Source organism: Amblyomma maculatum, chromosome 2 (assembly GCF_055883805.1).
Source record: "Amblyomma maculatum isolate TAMU_Amacu chromosome 2, ASM5588380v1, whole genome shotgun sequence".
NCBI lineage: Eukaryota > Metazoa > Arthropoda > Arachnida > Ixodida > Ixodidae > Amblyomma > Amblyomma maculatum.
The window spans coordinates 93244569-93265944 of NC_139345.1; the positions used below are offsets into that span (position 1 = coordinate 93244569).

At 44.5% G+C, this 21376-nt stretch overlaps 1 protein-coding gene across 1 annotated transcript in view; it reads left to right on the forward strand.

Moving 5' to 3' along the window:
• Positions 1 to 278: 278 nt before the first annotated feature.
• Positions 279 to 21376, forward strand: part of LOC146199271 (arg8-vasotocin receptor-like) — a 42687-nt gene continuing 21589 nt past the window's right edge. Inside the window, exon 1 of the mRNA XM_084592745.1 lies at positions 279 to 561. The gene's annotated coding sequence lies outside the window, so the exon portion shown is untranslated. The remainder of the gene's footprint in view (positions 562 to 21376) is intronic.

A 21376-nucleotide genomic window follows, 5' to 3' on the forward strand; every position in this document is an offset into this window, starting at 1 on the left:
CTCCCAAGCTCTCCACGTGGCTTGGTTCCCATTTCTTCCACGCGCTGGTCATCCTACGCCCCTCCGTCCCCACTACCTCACCCCCTCCACGCCTGGACAGGCCGCGCCCAACCGCGAAGTGATTCCGGCGTCACGTGACCTGGCCACGTGGCTAGCTCCGCTGGAGCGAAGAGAGGAAGGAGAATCGCCGCTTAGGAAGAGCGGTCGCGGGAGAAGGTGACGCTGTAGAGAAGAGGCTTTAAGCCCACGGCGCTGTCCAGTAAGCCAACAAAGCGGTCTGAACTGAAGAGGGCTCGACGGCGCTGTCAGGCTGTGTTGCGCGAGCGCGAGATTCTTTACCGGTGATTTTAGAACGGGAGATGCCGGCGGCAGCAGGGTAGATCCTGCCTGACTAGGGAAGCTTCCTGTGCTGGTTAGCTTCCTTAGTTTCGAAACTCCCGGTAGTTGCATCGACAAATAATCAAGAGAAACTTTGCGCGTGACAAACTGGTTTCCGCCGCATGGAGGATTGCGAGAACCCAAATTTCTACAAGAAACCAACCTCAAGGTTTTTGTGAAAAGGTGAGAGCCATGTGTATTTTTTGAAACTGATGTAATTCCAAGCGCTCGAGTTAAAAGAAATATTTTTATTCTTCCCTCCCCCGTTTTTTCCTCGGTTGGTTTGCTAATTTACTCGTAATTTCTTTTCCCCCCTTTTTTTTTTGTACCTACCTTTAGCTTTGCTTTTTCATTTCCAGATGTAATCCTAACTATATTGTGCTCATAATTATTCCTTGATATTTATATATTGTAACGTCCATTCATTCCACATCTCCTTACCGAACGAATAATGTATTCAAATCGGTATTGCTGCATTTCATGTGCGGAACAAATGAAATGTTTTAACGCAGTCAAACCGGGTAGGACGTGCAAAGTTTTTGCGCGCCGATAGAAGTTGATGGAGACGATGACTAGCTATGCATAGCGCGAGAATGAATTGCGGTTTAACATGAGCGGCTATACGCTGCGATGATAGCTACGTTGTTGCGTACTCTGTTCCCACGAGAAATTGCTGGGTTAGGCTCCGCTTCGACAGGCTTCTTTTTTCCCCAAGTAAGCAGAGGCTTCACACAAGATTCGTGATCGGGTTTGATTGTGTTGAATATGTCTTTCTTATTGAAACAGCGCCTGAATTCAGGTTTAAACCTCCGCCAACCCCCGGGTTGTGCTCAGCGTCTAGCTCTCAAAATATTACAATGCACTATTTTCCCATTATTTTAGTCTGAGACATACTGTCTGTATCCATTGCATCGCGATAACATAGCAAATTTCGGGCAGGTGAATACGCGTTAACTAATGAAACCAAGACTCAAAACAAAGTGATGCATTGGACCTTCCTGCGCGCGGTTCTCGATCCGTACCTCGGCGGCAAAAAAAAACAATTTTGTTTGTTTCAGCTCAAGGTGTTTGGGTCCTCGCTTATCGTATGTGGTCATGCCTGAACGCGAACCCTGCAAGTCTCTAATTACCTATCCCAGGCCGCTGTTTCATCTATGCGCCTCCACGGATTGAGATGCATGGTCTTGGTTATCCCTACAAAAAAAACAATAGCAAGGTGCACTTTCATTTTCAAAGTTATACGCAAATCATTCTGAAAATATGCACATTGGGTAATTCGCTTAGGCTAAGTTACATTCAAATGACGCATGCAAGGGGTAAAGATATACTGAGGACAAACCGAATTTTTCTTATATATGTCAACACAGCTCAACATATTATCTTTGCAGAAAGTAATGATTTTAGAACCTAAAACAAATAGGAACGCAGCTGATTCTATCATCAGCCAAGCCAGCAAGTAAACTGCAGTGCGATGACTAATTCTTTATGGCTGAGATTTTAGATATGCGGAACATTGCTCTCGACTTCAAATGGTTTATTTCGAAGTCATCTTGATTTTTTTTATTATTTAGAAGCGAGTAGTTAAGGTCAAGGGAAGGAAAAAAAACAGTTCAATGTAATTTACCGGCGATAAATACGTGTTTGGTTGCCGGGAAATAATGAGCGTACGAAAGAAAAAGGCCACAGAACTACATTTTTGTGTGTGTTAAAATAAAAATCGGATCATCTCCCTCACCATTCAAGAGGTTTTGGACCCTATAAAATCAAAATAAACCAATCTGCCATTTATGTCTGTAAGCATTACTGGCGGGTATATTACTCGTCACAATTTACGGCGCTCGGCAAAAAAAAAAAAAATTTATCGATGCATTTTAAATGCAGAAATCCAGGGCCGGCTTGCACGATAAAGTCCGAGCTAAGTCCAGACTTAAATGGTGTCTTTAGAAAGACCAAGTTTATTTAAGACGGCTCGTGTTCCGAACGTCGAACGCTTCGGGTTCATGTTCACCAGAGTGGCTTCCCAGAACGGCCTCAGCAACCACTTGGGGCATTTTTCCTCGTAACACAATCTTATGCCGCAAAAAGCAATGGCACGGATTTTACACAACGCAAAATTGACGGAATGTGTACGTCTTACAGCAGGGACAGTGCCAGCGCATCCCTGTATTTCCCTAATTTCTCTACTTATACACCTGGCGTCCTTGTGTCTTAACCAAGACAGCACCAGAGTCGTAATCATACAAGCGACATATTCAAGTCAGGACTGAAGCCCAGTCTTGACTCCAGTCTTAAGCGGCCATGCTAGTGGCCTATTCTTTAGACTCCAGTTAAGTCTGGACTTAGCTAAGACAGTCTTAAGATTGTTTTGTGCAAGCGGGCCCAGATGTTATTGGCAACTAAGCCTGATGTTTGTTACATTCCCTGCGAATAAATGAACTAAAATTAGGAAATCAGTTTTGTATAACATGACAACAACTAGAATACTTCATATCGAGTTCGGCCATTCATGATATGTTTTTAATATTTTTTTCATCTCCACAGGTCGAGTGGGAAGGCGGAGGGGGGGGGGGGGGGGGGGGGGGATGTTGCGCTTTTTTTTTTTAGCACTACATAAAAAGTTGTTATGGTCTATATAAGCTGTGTCATATTTTATTGTTCATTTCCATCGAATAGGCTCACTGAACGATTTGCCACTACTCCCTTGGCTCCATCTTCCCTTGTTTACCAGGCACTGTAATATATGGTTCCATGTCAGTCCGTAATTACAAGGCAAAATCGATCTAGTGTCTCTTTAATACACATACGACGGCGTACATCGCATGACAGACTAGTTTCCATCAAGCGGATTCACAAGTGCGCCTCCTGAGGCAAGCAATTTTTCGCCCCATTGTCAATGCATAGAAACCAGAGGACGTATCTATGAGGATCCACCGTCCATTTTTCATTTGACGTACATTTTGGTCCTTAGGAATTGATCACCATTGCTGGGGGGTGAAGCCACGGCTTTCAAGTGGCCGCCGGAAGATGCTGGAGCATTGGCTTATTGCCAACCTCTCTTAACTATAAAGCGACTACATTACGCAGCTAGTGGTTAGAGGATGGGTGCGGTAAGGGGCACGGTTTTCATCGGTGGCAGAACCTGCTATCGTGATTTCTGTGACTGGCCACGCACCGGTTACATGTGATGCTGCCACCACGGTGACTTAAAGCCAGATAAAATTGTTTGTTTGGTTGGTTTGTGGAGTTAACATGAAATTGAACAGCAAACCCGTGCGCCTTGCTTTTCGCCTCTACCGAAGAGTAGCTGCCGCGGTCAGGATTCGACTCCGCATTCTTGGGCATAGCGGTCGAGCGCCCTAACCCCTGCAGCACTACGGCGGGACACACCACTCGAAATTAAAAATGAATATTCATTTCAAGTGGATCTTTACAAAATATGGTCCGGATGCCCGTTTCAGAGGCAGTCCGGTATATGGAATTTATGCAGCGGCTTGATACGCTACAGTTGAGATATTCGCGAAGGCATATAGCATTGTGTCATCTCTTGAAAAATACTCGAACACATCAGCAGCTCTGTAGGAACTAAACAACTTAACCTCAAATCCGCATCATATCTGGAGTGGCATTAGGCGCGTCGCTTCCAGTCAACCGCCCTGCCTTCGGCTTCTTAGGTAATGACACGCTAGCTCAGTATTTGTGGCACTCGACTACTGAGCTGGGCGAGCAAGGTTCGATCGCTATTCAGACGGCAGTGTCGATATTACGAAAATAGTGAGTTTACTGAGCGATATTAGTACGTTAGCAACCTCAGATGGTCTAGTTATCCGGAGACCCCTTCGACTTCGTTTCTCATAGCCTGACTCATTTTGGACATTAAGCCTTAGAAGTCCAACCAACCAATCCTTCTTTCTTTAGTAACTACATATTTGGATGCTAACTCCTGCTTAAATGACTGCATCCTGTTACTTGGTTTTGGTCTTATTGATGAATCATGACAAAAGAGTTTGTCTTTTTTTTTTTTTTCAGAATTCCTCTAGCTTCGTTCATTTCGAGCGTACGTGCAACATTTTTCACTGTCCCATGAGAGAAGATTCTCCAGAATGCTGAGCATTTTTCAGTTACGTTTGTCGGTCTTCGATCATCCCATGCGCACTCTCTTGTCTAATTTTCATTGTTTTGTTCCCTCTTTCTTTTGCCAGCGCTCAAAGTTTTGTTCGCTGTAGACTAGTCCATTCATGGTAGATAAATCCCTCTACCACCGGAACAAAAAGCACAGTTTTTCATCCTCGGTGGAAGGATTTTAAGGTTTCATTTATGTAATTCTGCTGGCCTCCTAAAAGAAAGCAATTTATGGGCTGCCCCTTTCCACAAACCCGTTACAAGTTGTGGCAGCGTTTGCGTGTTTTTTTACCGCGAGCTATGTCTCATTCTATATATATATATATATATATATATATATATATATATATATATATATATGCTTATGTAATGCCCTAACAAAAGGGCCCTTAAGGGTAAATAAATGATGATATATATATATATATATATATATATATATATATATATATATATATCATCATTTATTTACCCTTAAGGGCCCTTTTGTTAGGGCATTACATAAGCATATATATATATATATATATATATGCTTTGCGGCGTTCTGAGATTCATTACATGACATGAATAATGTCCTATTAGTTCACCTATATGTTATATAGGAGATATATTGACAAAAGGCTGTCTGTTTGTGCCCCAACAACCAATCATCACGTTTTTTTATATGCCGCGGCTCACACGGGCCTTTACGTTTTTAAAATATGCTAGTTTTTATCCAGACATGCTTTTACATCCGGCTTTACGAGCGCTTCGAATCCCTAGCATACAAACGTCTTGAAAAAACAAAAACGAAATGTTAATTCCTACCTTTCTTTTACTTTCTTTTTCCACATTGAAATACGGTACTCTATAGAGAACCGTTACCATAATCATCCCCTTGCGGAGACTTCCCATGCATCAGCCCGCGTTTCTGGATTTCGCCTATATACACAGAAGCCAAACCATTCCTCGCAAGCTCAAAGGTCAATGTAACTTCTCATAAGATGTCCCGCGGAATTTATTCCGAGTCCCTGACCGTTCAATATATTTCGTCGAATATCAGCGCTTGATTTCGTAACAGTTTAAGTGAATTCGGCTCCTAACGCAGCTTCGCGCAACAAAATGCCCAACGAGCTGATGGCCCTGCGTTGCATTGATTTACAGCAAAAGTCAAGGGCCCTAAAGCACTGCTCGAAACGACCGTTCGCTTCACCGCTGCTCGTAACTTCGGCGCTAGCTTTACCGAATGCCACTTTCTTCATTTTACTTATTTACTCCTCTCGCTAACTCTCGCATTCAAGCGCCCACAAGAGGAACGCTTCGGCCAGTTCTTTGACGCAGCGCAATATGCTGGTCATACAAAAGTCTGGAACATCGCTGCATAAATAGAGCGTTCTTCGACCCTCAAAGCGTTCAAGCGTGTGACGCGTATCACATCATTCATTTTTTATACGCTTTCATTGAAGTTTTTGCTGCGTGATGCCGGGGGCACAGTGTCTGTGAAGGGAAAGCGGTACGCTTTGTCGTGTCTTCAGAAAAGTCGCATATAAATTTTTAAAACGTACCTCTCCCTTATCAGTTTCTTATAATGCTCACTTACTCAAGTAGTTAGCATGCAACGCATGACCTGCCGAAATGTCGGCAGTAAAAAGAAGTGTACAAGGCATCCGTTATTAAAACAGATAATTTTTAACGCGATGGCGTGAAAGGTCCCGTTCACAGAAGATTCGACGTCAGCCGCCGGCGTCGATGCTGAGAGCGAAAACGGGCACTGCGCTGTCAACCAGTAGTTAGCAGCTGACACGGCTGCGCACTAACTGACAGTATGGTTGCCTAACGTACATACGAGACGTTTGACCGAAGCTGCAAATTCGGGCCTCCCTTTTTATACGGAAGCGTGATAGCAGAATCAGCCTGCCAGGACCCTTGCATTCACTTTACACCCTAGGTCACGTAGGCAAGTTAATACCGGCTTGCTTAAAGAGGGGGTTTTATATGTGGGCTGGTAGCCTACACTATAACGTCACACCCTGAATAGCGGAGCTTTAATGTCCCCCATTTTATCTCGCTTAATATGCTTATATACACAAAAACAAATATAATACTCTCTGGCCAAACTCCGGCCAAATGACGCTTTCTTTATATTGGAAAGAAAAGCACAGATAATCACAAATCACAAGATTAAAAACACACCTACATTCTGTGTGGAAAAAGCAGCTGCAGTGTTAGAAACAACTGCCGCAACACATTAAACAGTGCGGAGGCTTCTCAGGAATCGAGAATTTGGCTTTAAGACCAAGGGGACTTCTGTTTTTAAACGAACAATCCCGTTATGTTCACGAAGCCGGCTGGTATCTCAAGCCCTCGGCTGACTTCAAGTACGAACAGGGCCCATCAGGCTGCGCCGCCATTGAAAAATAAAGGCAGTGTTAAAAGCAACTCATAAAAGCAACAAAAAAGGCAGCATAGCTAATGCACTTGCTCACAAGGCGATAAGACCAATAGAATTCAGCAATGATGGCATATTTTAGCGAAAAATTGGGTATAAATTTCTCGAAAGCTTGTATAAAAATTGATGACACTCTAAGAGGCGGCGAATAACTGTTTGCAATCTCACATGCCTCTCTGAACCTTCCTAAGTTTTTAAAACGCAGCCATCGGCCGAATAACGCTCTGCGTCCTAAGCTAGCACATTTCCTACTGATTAGGCCAAACCTATTACGCGCTGACTCCACTCCTCTGCAGAGGAGGCGTTCCCTGACATTGAGGTAAAAGATCTGCAGCGGCCTTTAAGGGAGCAGCTCGCACAAAAACCAAAGTTGAAACTGTTTGCACTCCAAATCAGCAATTGTTTGGTATAACTGAAATTAAACTCACAATAGCATGCTCGGCAATACAGTGTCAAGAGGCAATGAAAGCTGCTGTTAATTGGAATTGAGCTCGAAAAGCAGTATTAATGGGATCAGTTGTACGGCTAGTTACCGATTCTACTATACAAACCTCCCCCGAATTTTTCTTTAAAAAAGAAGTAAGTTTTGAGTCCCTGAATATAAAAATAGCCTGTTTCACCATCTTCCCAAAGGTGAATTGAGTTTCAGGTAAATTTTATGTTTCAGTCGGTTCTTTACTGCAAGCTATAGTTCCTTGCCTTGATCGCGTATACTTATTCCTTCTTCTTGTGCGACGTACAGGAAGTCGAATAAAATTTCAAAATGTGTAAGCCTCACAAAGCCTTCACACTAGAAAGAAATAGGCAGAAAATATCAAATTTAACTACAAATCTTAAAACCAAACGAAGCTAAAATACGCACTAACCCAAGTACGCACTAAACACGGCAATGAAGTATATTCGCTTATGTCATGCACCAAAAATTAACAGAACATATTTGCTACTACCAAGATGTAAGAGCGCATAAAGAAATATTCTGTATGCGTTATACTATCTCTTGTTATTCTGTTATTCGGCGGTTAGAGCAGTCAGTTGCGTTCTGGGCAAGGGCATGAAACGAACATCCTCCATTGCTTTATATACTGTTGCGCACCGCACGAGACACAGATACGTGACTTCTGTGTTTTTTGCACTGTTACCTGAACATTCTCCGTATGCTCGCTTGAGACTACGGACTTCCTAAGCCGAATGGCACCCACCTCAGTATATCTCACGCTGCGGTCATCACTTGAATGGTGTAGTATCGTTTATTTCCAGCAATCAAGTCTTTCAATTAAATTCCTTTTTCTATTTATTACAGTCCACACGAGAGGTTTAATTGACGAAGTAAGGACACGAGTGCTACTAAGAAGAGTAAAAGAAGCATCACCGAGCAACGAATATCAAAGAAGAAAAATGCGACGGCAATTTGAACTTTAATTCATCGATGCCACTCGTATTTATAAAGCGTTGAAATTGGAAGAGGCAACTCAAAACATTTTCATTTCTCAATTATCGCTGTTCTCTCATTGCCTCAGAATGCGCGTGAATTCCTGTTACACAAAAAAAAATAGCGGTCTGACGCATAAATTTGTGGTACCGTGCGTATGTTAGCATTACATCCGTCATACTGAGCAGCGGCGTCGACAATTAACTTTCGGGTAAGCCATATTGAAGTATACACCCTCAGAGGAGTGTATGTAATTCGCGAGACCGGTTATGACAGACTGGTTGGTTCATATTAAAGGGACGCTGATGTTGGCTCATGTTGCGAAAATACCAGCTCCTAGTTATTATACTAAAATCAAAGCCTTTACAAGATAGAAGCGTGTGGGAATGAAAAAACAGGTATCGTCGCCACAAACCATTCTCACAAGTACAAACGCTATCACCTGCAAGGAAGGCCAGTAATACCCGGAGGCTAACAATGTGCATTACGAATGGATGTCTGAATTGTGTAAGTTTCGTTTCGAAACTTGTGCTGTGAAGTGAACTGATTTATTTCAAACCTGAATATATACTTGACAGGGAAGTGCAAAAGGCATGGTGAGCCTGACGAAGTCCATCCCCCTTAAGCACATCTAAGAGCGCTGGTCCTTCTGGTCGGCTTTGAGGCAATATCACCGATGTCTCGCATCTTTAATAAGCATCGAATTTTTCAAAGGTACAGAGGAATGGTTCGCTGTTGCGTCGTCGTCTGAGAATTCTTTCTACACACAGTGTTATCTGACCCATCATGTTGCATCATAACGCGTACTTCAGCTTCAATGCGACCGGCGAAGCAATGACGCCCACAACTTTTGAGGGAGCCACTCAACTTGTGAACACCCATAGAAACGTTGAACAAAGAGCAGCAGTTTATGCTAAGATATTCAACATTTTTTCCTTTTGTCGCAATGCATAGTTCAAACCTTGATGATATTAGAGATGCTCTTACGTAAGCAGCCATTGATAATCAGTCGCGATGGTTTCTCAGCGATCACAGCGGCTGCACCCGTAGCTTGGCTTGCTGCCGACACTGCCGCCTCATTGGCGCTTGGACATTCTTGTTATCCTGCTAGTCGAGCCTTATCAGCCCTACAAATCATTGCACGCTCTCTGGCAGTGTAGGCCAGCGTTCGCCGCAAGAGCTTTAGTAAATCTTGGGGCCGGATCTATGGCTGCAACAAAAGTAGCAACGCCCCTCGCCCATGGCTGCTTTAAATTTGGTCGCTGCCAAAGCGCATCGTTCACCGCGCGCCAGCAATCGCGGAGCCGGAGTTAATGTCGTGGTGTCCATCATTTTCAACCAATTTTGTCAATGCGGAACACTGCAGTTGAAGCACAACGGTGGGAAGAGAAACCTATTAAACTTCAAATCGAAATACCAGCAATAAATATGTAATTTGGTTGCGGATAAAGGGCAAAAATCATGACATTCCGTGCTATTAGATATTGTTAACATGAAAATTGTGTTACAGTTGTCTACAGTGTTTCTTTAAGAACTGCAAACGTGAAACAAGCGATAGAAATTACCCAAAACAGGCCACGTACATGTTGTCCCTTTTATAATGCAGAAGCACTGTTACACATTTTGGATTTTATTGACTTCGCTTTAAAGCCTCCTTCGGGAAATACCTAGATATGCAATTTGCTGCCAGTAAGTTTCGAACCCACTGAGACATGAGCAAAAGGAAAGAAAAAACGTTTATTGGTTGACCCTGATCTGGCTCGTCGTATCAGCCCTATGAGATCGCAACGACGTACGGCCAGAGAAAGAAAAGATGGCTTCGCTGGTCACTACGTTTGTCCACTGCGTAGTCTCTGTAGCCGGTATCTTCACGCGCTAAGCTGCCAGTTTTTGCTGTCTTTTACGATGCGGCTCGGATGTCCTGGTCTTTTTTGTCTACATCTCCTCTGAAAACGTTTCACTAAAGACTTTAATAGGCCTCCTTTATAAAAGCCTAACATCCGTTATACACTCAGGTAAAGGTGACAAGGCGTGGCAAGCCAAATCTATAATACAAAATGCGCTTCAATTTCCCGTAGCCAAGTCACTCCGTAGTCACGCTGTTGCTGCTGGTAGTTGTGATAACGACGGTGTTATGAGAGAAGAAGTTGAATAAGTTAAATGAAGCAAAAATGTGCTGAATGGCTGCTAATCAATGCCAAACTTAACCACGGCTTATTGATATCTCTTCAGACACAATGACTGGCCCATCCCCTCCAAGTATTTAAAAACGTCCGCAAATAATAGCCTCTGCTTATCTTCGTGACTGTAGCTCATCGATGACAGCTTCCAAAGTTGTAGTTTCGCCTGCTACCAAACCTGCCCCCTCGTCTGTTGTCGGACATTCGGGATCTCCTGGTAGTTAAACCGCCTGGGTCCTCAAAAGCTTCACACGCTCTGTTGCGCTGAAGCCGCATAGAAGAGGCCGGCATTCGCCGCCACAACTTCGCTGTTGAGCTCGGGAACGGGATCTGTGGCTTTTGTAAACAAAGTGGTGGCTCCGGCTAGCGGTAACTTTCATAGCGACTACTGCTAGACAGCACCGCTCACCACTCGCCAACAAACATGGGGTTAGAGTTCACATCATCGTTTGCGTCATTGCAAACTAAGTTTGACTCTGAGCAGCGAGAAAGTTCTCAGCATCCAACCGAAACATTGTCACTCGGTGACTCTAGACCGCAGTTGAAATGACAAGGCCAAGGACTATTCTCGCCCCCGGAAGGCGCATCGTCTCAATGTGTGCTCCGGCGTAACTGAAACCTTAAAGCGTGAGCAGAGCTCAGAGCCCGAATATTTGGTCTTAACGCTCACTGTGAGGCTTGGAGTAAATCAAAGGCTCAATTTTAGAACGAGGCGGCTGACGAGGCATGCTCAGTACAATTGGAAAGACCTTGTAATCTACGTCGCCTATACAGCGAACGGCCTCCTATCGGCCAAAGTAGCGTTTGAGAAGCTTCTCGCTAAGACCGTGAAGGCGAACAGAAGTTCACACCCACAATCTATCGCCAGGTTCTAAATGAGCATCATGATTCCGGAGGCTGTACCTGCGTGCATCAACGCGCTGGTGGTCTTGGGTGTGCAGTCTTTACAGCTGTAGGGCTTCTTCCTTGTGCTGGTTCACGAGTTGATTATCGCCGTAAATATAGGCCTCAGGATTATGGGGAGGCATAGCGTCAAGCATGGCAATCACCTCTCGGTCATGCCAGGAGGAACGGCAAAAATTTAGTTGTTTCTTGAAATGTGGTATTGTAAGCGAAAGTTCAACAAGAGTTGTTGTCGGGCTAGTTGGCTTGAATCATGTAATGCCATTAAGGCGATGCGCAAAAAGACAACACAAAAAAACAGAGGCAACGACAGGACGAGCGCAAGTTTGCGCTAGTTCAGAGCGCAGATTTGCGCTCGTCCTGTCGTTGCCTCTGTTTTTTGTGTTGTCTTTTTGCGCATAGCCTTAATGGCATTACATAAGCGAAAGCTACACAGAAAGAATGTCGTCCCATGAATATGGTGCTCGACGTATGCCATAGTCTTAATAAGGTTCTCATTGAGCCCGTTAATTTGGAGGTATTATGCAATTCTGCGACGGTGCGTGTTGAATAAACACACAATCTTTGCCATGAGTTGAGACATTAACGCTGCACCATGATCAGTTATAAAGACCTTGAGCGCACCTTGACGTACGACAATGCATTCGACGAAACACCTCGCTACATCAGCCGCTGTTGCTGAAGGCAAAGCTCGCGATTTGGCATACAGCGTGAGATAATCTGTGGCAACAGCAATCCAGCGGTTCCCGCAGTTAGATGTAAGAAAATGTGTAAACATGTTCATGCCTACTTGCTGGAAGGGATTCATCGGAGGCGGGATGTGGTAAAGATGTACTGCAGGTTGTGCAGAGCCTAAGGTCTTTGACATTCTCGGTAGGTTCTGGAATAGAGACGAACAGTTTTGGTTGGTTGAGGCCAGTAGTCGAGCGAATTCGTGCGAGCGTTCGAATGTACCCCAAACGTCCGGATGTCGTATCATCATGACAGACCTTCAAATTTCATTACGTAGGTCAGCCGGAGCAAACGGTAACCAAGACCTCGCACTCGCTGCGATGTTCTTTTATAATAAAGCTTTGTTGGTAAACTGTAAAGTTGATGGCACGCGCAGGAAGGCGTGTGGAAGATGCCTTCTTGACCTTTAAGTGGACGATTACTTCGCAGAGTTTAGTGTCGAGTCGCTGCCGCACTACAATATAGGCAGTGCGCAGTGCTTCTACAAATCCCTTTTCATGCTCATCGTGTTGATCTGGTTGTTGGTGCTGGTTCTATAAGAATTCGAAACGCAGTCGAAATCAGTATAAGCTATCGCAGCATCGAATTCTTGAAACCGAAGGGCCCACAGTGCGAGTCGCCCTGAAGGGTCTCTCAGTGCGCTCTGCCAGCATAGAGTTAGATGGTCGGTAACCACGGTAAATGAGCGTCCATACAAGTGGAACCTGAACTTAGTAATCGTCAAAGCCACCGCGAGACATTCTTCTTCAGTGGTCGAGTAGTTAATCTCTGCCTTCGATAATATCCGACTCGCGTACGCGATTACACGCTCGGTGCTGTTATGGTTCTAAATGAGCACGGCTTCGAGGCTCTTGTTGCTCCAATAAATGTGTCTTTTGCTGCCGGCACCAAATTAAGGAACGACGTAATAAGCCTGGGTGCATTAGTGCCATTAAAATATCCTCTTTGGTCCTTTTAATGCCCCGAATCATCGCATCGGGTACAGAAATAAGGGGGGGGGGGGGGGGGGGGGGGGTTATGGATGAATTTATACTGCAGGGGGTTCTTTACTGTGCACTCGCATCGCATAACACATGGGTAGTCCTCTAATTTTCCTCTAATTACGGCCGCCGCGGCCGAGACCGAAAAGGCGATCTTTATATTAGCAGTGGAATGCCAAAACCACTGACCAACCGTGTCGGTGTCTGATAAGTACTAAAATAAGGGCATCGTGTTTTTCTATTTTCTTTCCCCTCTTCACTCTCTCAGCCTGCTAAAAAAGATTGCTGTGCCAACTTTAATGAAGGTGGGCAGCCTTTTAAACCTCTAGCAGTACTGGCATGCGGTGAGTGATTTTAGCAATATGCCTGTGCTCCTCATGTGTTAAAGAGCAATAAGGAAATTCTCCAACAAGGAAACTTCATGGGAGCGGATTCGAGGCCAGGAATTTCTCTTGCAAAGCAAGCACTGAACCTCACAGCCGAGGTGGCCCTTATTTAATAAGAGAAATGAACCTTGTTTATGTGTGTGAGTTAAAGAAAGGCGATATCCCCTTATATGGAGGTAATAGAAAACGATAGGACTTATCTTTAGTTGTTGATAGAAAGTGACAAGAAGACAACTACGTATAGTCATAAAGGGGTGATTGAAAAAGTTGATGTTATCATGACAGTGAAACATTCCTGAGAATATTGAAGCTTGGTCCTATCAAAATTAGGCCATACTTCGGCGTGCTTTAACATGCCCAGATCCACACATGATCCGGACCATCCAAAATGTGGCCTTAATTTGACCTTGAGTGGCTTGCAAAAGAGCCAAGCAGTCGTTAGTAAGGTACACCGTTTGCTAACCCATGTAAATCTTGCTTTCGCATAACACGACCAGTCATTTTTAGGCAATGATCGTTACTGGATTCCTCATTAGCTTCTCAACACAGTTCATTATGCAAAGTTGATTACGTATTACCCCACTAAAAGTTCATTATGTAAAGGACTCAGGTGTGTATCCTATCTTGAAGCACTTAGATGGCAGTGCAAAATGTTTAGCGATTGCCTTAACGGCAGAGCGCAAATGAAAGTAAGCGTACGTGTGTCTGTCGTTGAGATATCGCGCAAGGTTCTTGTGATGGCGTTTAACATCGTCTATATAGATATTATTTATTACCTTTCCAATTTTTCGCTCACGGCTATCCCGTCGACATTGGGAAGCTGTCCAGTCTGATGTGAACAGATGCGCGAAAGCTTCGATGCCGAAAAAAAAAAGATCAGACAGAAGGAACGGATTGCACTGAAGCTGTATATAGTATGCTGATATCGACGTAGAAAGGACTTTCACAACATAACCATCTAATCTGTACAAATAACGAAATGAATCAACAAACGAATAACAGGAAACTAGCCCGGGTGTCAGAGGTTGCTATGACGAACCATAGTTACGTAACAAGTCTCTGCGACGGCTGGCGCTCAGGCGTAGGAAGAGCCATACATAACGAATGACTTGCGATATTTGTCATGACGCTTCGAACAGTTGTTACAGTTACGAAAGCAATTTATTCGGGTTTCAGGGAATGGCGCGCCTTTTTTTTTTTTTTTGTAATGTCTGTGTAAGCCTCCTGGCGTTAAATATTCATTGATCCTGTCTTAGACATGCGCATTTCTGTTTTCCTCAAAAGCACTCTAAAATATAATACGAAACAAGGTGAAACGAATATATATACACTTATTATATTATATAAAATATATATTGTATACCATATATTATATGATATGTCAGCGTAAACTTCTATTTTACGCTGGCAATTGGCACCGTTGCAAAAATAATCTCGAATGAATATCCAGAAACATTTCCAAATTCAACGCGGCCGTGAAATATTAACTGCGGTGGTGACATATATATCACGCCGTTGCAACAGAGCTCTCTATCAAATTTCAGGAGCCACTTCCAAAGAGCGGAAACGTGACCAGAAACGAAAAATTGCCCGCCGGTGCTGTGACCAGCCGAATCAACGGTCTTGGTGTTAAAGTGCATGTATAATCTAGTAGGCTGTAGTTCTATTGCAAGCCACCTCAGTGGCTCCACTATACTTCTTCTCCCGCCGAAAGGCAATCACCGCTGTCTCCTCTGCCTTCCCTGTCCTCTTCTTCCCTGTGCCTCGTCCTTTGGCGGGTTAAATATGTCTCCTCTGAATCGGGTGCATCTACGTCTGGTTTCAACGCGCGGGTATAGTAACAATGCTTTTAGTGGGTGCAGAAGAAACATGGAGTAGCTAAGGTACGGCCACATATTGCAAAACAAACTGCCGATCGAGCTCACACACGTCGAATCTGGCCACGGTAGGTGGCGCTAAGGTAAGGCCTTTGATACATCGTGTGCTGCCCTGAAGAGTGCAAAGCTTGGAGAGGTCATGAAATACGTGTAGTTGAAAATCGCGCTAATATTCATTCAAGGCTGCATCTGAGTGAAAAAGTCCAATTTCAGCGCTAATCAGTCTGTGCACTGTATTATTGTTATCAAGTATTTGTTCGTTCACACTTGCAATTTGCAATTTGCACGTTCTTGAATTGCTTCCTGCGTTTTCTAGACGGAAAGGAATTGAGATACATTCTGCCCACCTGTATTCAGCTGATTGCTGGATATGTACATATGTCGGCAGGGGATGCACACGTGATCCTGAGAACAGCGTCAGCTGGTCGAACATGTTTCTGGCAGAAAATCCTGCCTTGAGTGCCGGGGCTTCACACGTTGCATGCATTGTGACCAGAAATTGGTGATGCTGCATAAAAGTGGTACTTCTCGCACAATCGCTAGCATATCGCTCAAAGTATATGCCCCTTTTTGTGCCGCGAAACATTGAAGACCACAGGCACGCACCACGCATCACGCATTAGCAACGCCCCTTCATGCGTGCGTGAGGACGCACGAAAAAAAAAGAAAAAAGATAGGCCTTGTAATTTCATTATGCCAGAAACCTGCATAAAGATCTCAATTTGAACGCTACCTATAGTAAGAGTGAAACTGCTTCATGAATCGCCTATTTCCTGCCTGATTTATTGTAAATAATACTCAAAGGTATCCTTCAGAGTGCCACACCCACATTTAGAAAGATTCAAATCTTCAGTTAGTGCCCATCCTTTCCCTACATCTGTTTTGCATTGTTTTAACTATGAGAATCTTCAGATTTTGCCGTCACTCACTGCGGTGCTTTCTTTGTATGTCGACACAAACGCTCATTGTGATGGCGAAATAGCGGTCCTCAAGAAAGCTTGTTACTTCGCTTTACACACTTTTTAGCGCTAAAAAGCGCTGCTTTTAGTAAAAAAAAAAACTTTGCTGTTATGTGGCTGTACTTTATCAGTGTAGCCTGATGGGTAGTGTTCCTAAGTGTCACTTTCGCACTCGGCTCCTCGATTGGTCCAGGAGAGCGACACATATCAAGACGATGGTTTGTTCTTGTACACACCGGCTTTAATTCTCCCTCTTAGTGGCGATCCGCTATATAAAAATATTTATTTATATAGTATGCGTGAAGCAAGCCGTTAAAGGATTACATGAGGGTCAGTGCCCCACTTAATGAAGCTTACTGCATGTCCCTTTGCGCATCGGTAGCACATCCATAAGCGGCAGAACGTACAAGGAGCCGATATAGCAGAAAATACATAAAACGATGCTCGTTTCTCTAGCAACTTTAAGGCCCCAGTTCTCGGCTAACACCAGCATGGGTACACTACCAGCTGGTGCCTATGCAGCAACAACGGAAGCAGCAGCTGTATTGCTTTTCCCGTCTCAACTGGTGCTTGCAGCGAATATACGACGCATTTTTCGCACGCCGTTTTCTTGATGGGGCATTTTCGTGATAAAAATCTGGAAATATTGTTATTGTTGCTGTTTCCTTGGCGAGTGGGCTACAGAACGTGCTGCATCGCCACCCATGCAAGTCCTTCTTTTTCTCTAGCGTCGCCACCCATGCAAGTCCTTCTTTTTCTCTATCTCTCTCTCTCTATCTCTATCTCTCTCTCTCTCGAGCGCGCAGCTCTACAAGACGGTGCTTCGTTGAAATACTTTGCGCGACGGGCGCAAATACAAGCTTTATTCGATGTCCGGAGGATTTTCCGGAGCAAGGAATGCTGTTTGCTCTGCGAATCGCGCCTTACTGGAGCGGGCATTTTTTCGCCTTAGGGCCTAACCGTGCACAATGCGCTGCGCCGGCGAAACGCTTTTTGGAGAAGCGGTAAGGGGCAGCCGTACGCATAAAGACGGAAGTACGTTAACAGAATGCGTTTTCAATTTTTTTGCTTTCAGGTTCTGGTAGAATCAGCTCTACTGTCCATTGTTTAGACTTGAGTCTAGGCTTTTCTATTAAGGAAAAGAAATGTTGCGTACATGTAGCGGCAGAAAAGCAGCGTTGCATTTTCTGTCACAGCTCGTAATGCGTTACGCCCGGGGCTAAACACTTTTGCCGGCTAGCGTGCGTGCGTGCGTGTGTGTGTGTGTGCGTGCGTGCGTGCATGCGTGCGTGCGTGCGTGTGTCTGTGTGTCTGTGTGTGTGCGTGTGCGTGTGCGTGTGCGTGTGCGTGCGTGCGTGCGTGCGTGCGTGTCTGTGTGTGTGCGTGTGTGTGTGTGTGTGTGTGCGTGTGTGCGTGTGCGCGTGTGCGTGTGCGTGTGCGTGTGCGTGTGCGTGTGCGCGTGTGCGTGTGCGTGTGCGTGTGCGTGTGCGTGTGCGTGCGCGTGTGCGTGTGTGCGTGCGTGCGTGCGTGTGTGTGTGTGTGTGTGTGTGTGTGTGTGTGTGTGTGTGTGTGTGTGTGTGTGTGTGTGTGTGTGTGTGTGTGTGTGTGTGTGTGTGTGTGTGTGTGTGTGTGTGTGTGTGTGTGTGTGTGTGTGTGTGTGTGTGTGTGTGTGTGTGTGTGTGTGTGTGTGTGTGTGTGTGTGTGTGTGTGTGTGTGTGTGTGTGTGTGTGTGTGTGTGTGTGTGTGTGTGTGTGTGTGTGTGTGTGTGTGTGTGTGTGTGTGTGTGTGTGTGTGTGTGTCGTGGAGTGCCCTTTACGTCGTTCAGAAATTAGGCCGATTTTCGGCGCAGTCTGTCAGTGGTCAGCCATGTTCAATGAACGAAATTCAAAGCTGCAATGTGCCAGGCAGAAATGCTGGCAGGTTAAGATATGTCACCAGGGCGTGAAACTCCGAGGCGAAATCAGTGTTCAATAAAGATGTATTGCAGACTTATCTAAGAAAAATCCTGACGGAGAGTTTGTCTTTCTAGCAATATGATGTCTAGAATTATTTTTCGACTTTAATTACGAAAGGCCGACCAACGCACCTAATTAATTAGCTATCAAAAACCGCTTCAAAATTTGATGCAGAAGTGAAAGGAGATGACGTGAGATTTTTTTTAGAAAACCAGCGAGAAAGGATTTGCATTTTCGCCCGAAAACTATTGAATTCCCTAATGCAAACTTGTTTTTCCACCAGTAAAGATTGTCTTATTAGCCCACCATTAAGCCAAGTAAGGAACATGCAGAACTTCTCGCGGTCATGGCCTAATGTGTATCTAATACTTGAGTGAGTTTTCGTTCGTGGCTGTCGCCCTTCTAGGACCACGGAAATCACTAAAACATTTTGCGAGCAAACGACAAGAGTATTGTTCTATCTCCTACCCAGTACGTATTGACACGTGCTGTCGGTCATGTTGCTTGGGCAGCTCTTTTTGTTTTCTTGGTGTATGCATTATTAAGAAAAGGCCGAGGCAGCCTCCAGAACTCGTCGCGGAAGGCTTCAGGGATGTGAAACCATCTAAGTTTGATCTCCAAAGTTCATTAATTCACTGATACAAAATTAAATTTTCGTTACCCATTCAATAGCTCATGAGCCCTAAGTAGGCAGCAGTTCATGATATGAGGAGATATAAATAGCTTAGGCTCTCGTGGGCCGTTGCCTACTTTATATCAGCGGCCCTTTTCTTTTCCTAATTAACGTGTTAATAAGAGGAAGCTGGGTCAGCACCAAGTACACGTAATGAAAGGTCTCGAGGGCCGATAAATTTGGATCTTTGAAGCTGGCTAATTCATTTACACTAAATTAAATTTCTCGTCACCCTATTTACTGATTCATGTCGTGAGCTCAAAACGGGTAGGAATTAATTTTTTGAGAGAAGCAAACTAACATCAGCCTTTATCAAGACTAAGCCACAGCGGGAAAATACGCGCTTACTAACATAGGCAATTTTATAGTAAAAGAAAAAACAGCCGAAGATGTATTTCAGAAAATTAAAAAGGAGATGAATTGACGCGTCACTTTCTACCACGGGATAAAGAGTTGCAGTGAAAGAATACTGGCACTCGTATACCACCAAATGCGTTGCATGTGGACTGCTTAAAGAATTGCGCACTGTATTATAGCGTTTCATTTGTTTCCAAGTTCTTTAATAACTGTCATAATAAAGAGGGCAGCTAATAGCAAGGATTAATGCTAAGGTCAGTCTGCTCTCTTCGTGTCCTACTAAGAGGTGGTCAACTAGACGCCTTATTAGTGTCATCCATAACTATTGTTGCTTTACGACCACAAGATAACAGTGGAGGATTGCTGAGCGGCTGTTGGTCATGGCTGGTGTAGACTATTTGAAAAAGTCATGCTTTGTTCTTTGATTCAAATTAACGAACTCATAACAGCTCCCGTTGAAAGTCGAGCTAGTTGGTCAGACGACATGATGCCTCTCCTGTGCGTCGTCGCCTACTCCGCTGCGTGGTGCAAAAGAACAACTCGTGTACTTGTGCCCACAGTGGCTCACATTAAAAAAAATGTAGAGGTTCAACCATCGTTGCACCAAGTGTCATGAGCGTTAGCTGTCGTCCTCTTCTTGTCAACGGGCTTGTCTCTGTTCTCGTTGTTCGATGGTCTGAGTAACCTGTTTGACACAGCTGCAGTCTCGGTCGTTAGCGAGATGACGCATGTGTATGATGCATTTACTCAGGTTCGCCTAAGGAGCGGCGCAGATGGAACTTCACTAAGCTGGCAACTTTCAATGCACAGTGTGAGAGGGTGTTAAAGTTTTACACGAGGCATGATCGGCTGCGGTGCTGGCATAGTGCTGTCGTGCCTGGACACGACGACGAAGACTACAGTGTTTGCTGCACAGCGCGAGATTAAGACAGCGTGACATGAAACAACATTCAGCGCACGAGTACATGGGGCCATCTGTAGAACACACGAGTTTCAGAAATAACGCCGATTAAAGCAGTTGAACCAATGCTGTAAATATCCTAGTTCCCTGATCATTTCACATCCTTCGTTAAAGCTATAAATGCTTTAACACAGACTACTCTGACACTTGTCCTGGGTTTTGCAGCATCTCGTTATTTGCAGTTATTCAACTTAATTACTTTGCAAAAAGTTTCGCAAAAGTGGGTGACAAAAGCATCTGGGTCCTTATTAAGCTGCTAGCTTGGGCCCATGCAATAAATGCATAAAATAATGCTCCCGACAGCCAGTGCTTAAACAAAGCAAGCTCGCACTTTCACGGCAACTTCATTTGCACATTTGAAGGCAAGCAAGTAGAAGTCCGGAGAAATTGCTCAAACTCAAACTCCGCACCCACATAACTCGGCAAAAATATGAACGCCAGTTATAGTTCCTTCTAAACTCCCTCCTTTAAAGCTTCCAAGCCAGAGTTTGAGCATAGAAGCTCAGTGTTTATATCGCACTGAATGAACTCAAGTAAAAGTAGCCTCCACCGTTATGCCTCGGATGAAAGCAGGCCTATCACGCACGTCAGGGCTACGGGTAAGTACTAGTATTATTTAAGCTCTCAACGAAGCAGCCGGCTCACTCGCGTGTTCACCGATCGAAAATTTCTTTTGAAGGGGCAAATGGTAGGTCATAATTATCGTGACGTCGTGCACATATCGGAACCCATTGATTCAAATTGTGCTCTGAAGGTTCCCTATCTTCGTTTCTGCTACCCTTTCTGTAAGGTATGCTAGTTTTCGCAGGTTGGATCCCTGACGACAGGAAACTGAACGACGCAGGTGCAGTGAGCCAGTCCCGAAAGCTCCGGTAATTAATAGGACGGTGTCACGAACTGACTTGTCTTTTCGAACTAAACGACAGTTTGCAAGAACAATTTCTGGTGCTTCACTGCAGACGGAAGTGAGTTCTTAATAAGCGAGCCTACTCGAAACAGGCTTGCGAAATTAATCTGCCTGTCGTATTTCTACCAGAGCGGCTCAGTAATGCCAAGTAGCGT